This window comes from Schistocerca nitens, chromosome 7 (assembly GCF_023898315.1).
Source record: "Schistocerca nitens isolate TAMUIC-IGC-003100 chromosome 7, iqSchNite1.1, whole genome shotgun sequence".
Taxonomy (NCBI): domain Eukaryota; kingdom Metazoa; phylum Arthropoda; class Insecta; order Orthoptera; family Acrididae; genus Schistocerca; species Schistocerca nitens.
This window is the reverse complement of record NC_064620.1, coordinates 307,173,145-307,175,644: the sequence shown is the minus strand read 5'-3', so window position 1 is coordinate 307,175,644 and position 2,500 is coordinate 307,173,145. Positions and strand designations below refer to the sequence as shown.

General features: G+C 58.7%; 1 non-coding gene across 1 annotated transcript in view; it reads right to left on the bottom strand.

The window, feature by feature from the left end:
* The window catches only part of LOC126197257 (small subunit ribosomal RNA), a 1,907-nt gene extending 1,857 nt beyond the window's left edge, over window positions 1-50 (bottom strand). Inside the window, exon 1 of the ribosomal RNA XR_007539635.1 lies at window positions 1-50. This exon is cut by the window's left edge and continues 1,857 nt beyond it. This is a non-coding gene — a ribosomal RNA (small subunit ribosomal RNA).
* Window positions 51-2,500: the final 2,450 nt, after the last annotated feature.

Here is a 2,500-nt window from a genome sequence, read left to right as displayed (position 1 = left end):
GGCTTAATCTTTGAGACAAGCATATGACTACTGGCAGGATCAACCAGGGAGCTGCGTCAACTAGAGCTGAGCAGCCGGCCGCCCGGGAGTGTGTCCCGGGGGCCCGCGCGAACACGCAAGCGTCCGCTCAATTATTCTGCAAACAGGAGGAGGCTGGGCTCCCCTGCACGATACACCTCGAAACCCTCTCAGGTCCCGGCGGCGCGCAGCGCCGTCCTAAGTACTTGGTCGGGTTCGAGAGAGGCGCAATCGCCCGGAGATAGGCGAGTAGACGCTTTCAGTGCGACCACCCGTGCTCCCAACTGAGCTTGCCGCTGCCGACAGAGGCCCGGGAGCGTGCTGTCGTGGTGTTGCCGGCGGGAGACAACACGCGGCCACAAACAGTGACCGGGCAGCTCCAACGCCAGCGCCACAGAGGGGCAGAGCCCCACTTGGGTGCCAAAGCGAACTCTCCCAGCACAGCGCACGCGCCAACACATCCGCACAGCTGCGATACAAACCACCTGCGAGAACCGCGGGGGCGACCGAGCAGCAGACGGCGTCGCGGCGCCGAGTGCCGGGCGGCGGCGCATCCTCAACGCACACAGTCCTCAATCGGACCAGCACACTGCAGATGTCCACCGCGCTTCGCACCGGGCCCGGGAGGACCCACTTTGGCCGCACGGCGCCGCGCGCTGGGTGCGCCGGCACGCAGATGCGCCGCCTGCCGCGTCCGTCAGCCGGCGCGCCTGCCACTGGGCGCCCCCACCAGCCGGCTGCCGCGCGTGCGCCCACGCAGCGCGCGGCCAGCACGCCGGGCGCCCCCCCCTCACCGGCCGGGGACGGTCCCACCCAGCCACCGCCGCGTATCGCTTCATACCCACATGCCCACTCACGTTCGTGGGTATGACGGGTGTCGCTGAAGCAACCGGTTAATACCTGTACCGATCGTCGATATCAACGATTCACCTCCAGCGCGAACAACCGCGCAACAACGGATTTCCAGTTCATTTGCGTAACTTGGGCAGCAAACGTAGACATCCATCTACATTTGCGACTTCTACGAGTCTTGCATGCCTGGATGTTGTGTGTCACGACGCACTCCATCAGCATACATACACGCTGCGACGTGTGCACGAAAGAACACGTGGAAGGTGGCCAGCGTACGTATGCGAATGCCATTGCACAGCTGCGAAGCGCATTCAACACGCGAACTCCTGACCGACGAGCTAGAGGTGACAGGAGGGGAGGGGGGGGGGGGCGGGGGCGATATACGTCCTATTGCAGTACACAATACAGTGGATAGCGGGACCATGTGGAAAGTAAGCAACACTCGCAAGATGTGAGGGTACGCACCGTAAAATGAATCAATACGCAGAACACCACAGTGTGCGCGAAGTGAACTATGTTGAGATGGTTGCAATTAGGCAACGCTACACGAATTCCTAGATTCATATAACTAACAATTACAGGGCAGGTTAAGGCGCAACGTGGGTTAGGTTAGGGCGCAACGTGGGTTAGGTTAAGGCGCAACGTGGGTTAGGTTAAGGCGCAACTTGGGTTAGGTTAAGGCGCAACTTGGGTTAGGTTAAGGCGCAACTTGGGTTAGGTTAAGGCGCAACTTGGGTTAGGTTAAGGCGCAACTTGGGTTAGGTTAAGGCGCAACTTGGGTTAGGTTAAGGCGCAACTTGGGTTAGGTTAAGGCGCAACTTGGGTTAGGTTAAGGCGCAACTTGGGTTAGGTTAAGGCGCAACTTGGGTTAGGTTAAGGCGCAACTTGGGTTAGGTTAAGGCGCAACGTGGGTTAGGTTAAGGCGCAACGTGGGTTAGGTTAAGGCGCAACGTGGGTTAGGTTAAGGCGCAACGTGGGTTAGGTTAAGGCGCAACGTGGGTTAGGTTAAGGCGCAACGTGGGTTAGGTTAAGGCGCAACGTGGGTTAGGTTAAGGCGCAACGTGGGTTAGGTTAAGGCGCAACGTGGGTTAGGTTAAGGCGCAACGTGGGTTAGGTTAAGGCGCAACGTGGGTTAGGTTTAAGGCGCAACGTGGGTTAGGTTAAGGCGCAACGTGGGTTAGGTTAAGGCGCAACGTGGGTTAGGTTAAGGCGCAACGTGGGTTAGGTTAAGGCGCAACGTGGGTTAGGTTAAGGCGCAACGTGGGTTAGGTTAAGGCGCAACGTGGGTTAGGTTAAGGCGCAACGTGGGTTAGGTTAGGGCGCAACGTGGGTTAGGTTAAGGCGCAACGTGGGTTAGGTTAGGGCGCAACGTGGGTTAGGTTAGGGCGCAACGTGGGTTAGGTTAGGGCGCAACGTGGGTTAGGTTAGGGCGCAACGTGGGTTAGGTTAGGGCGCAACTTGGGTTAGGTTAGGGCGCAACGTGGGTTAGGTTAGGGCGCAACGTGGGTTAGGTTAGGGCGCAACGTGGGTTAGGTTAGGGCGCAACGTGGGTTAGGTTAGGGCGCAACTTGGGTTAGGTTAAGGCAGAAGTTGGGTTAGGTTAAGGCAGAAGTTGGGTTAGGTTAAGGCA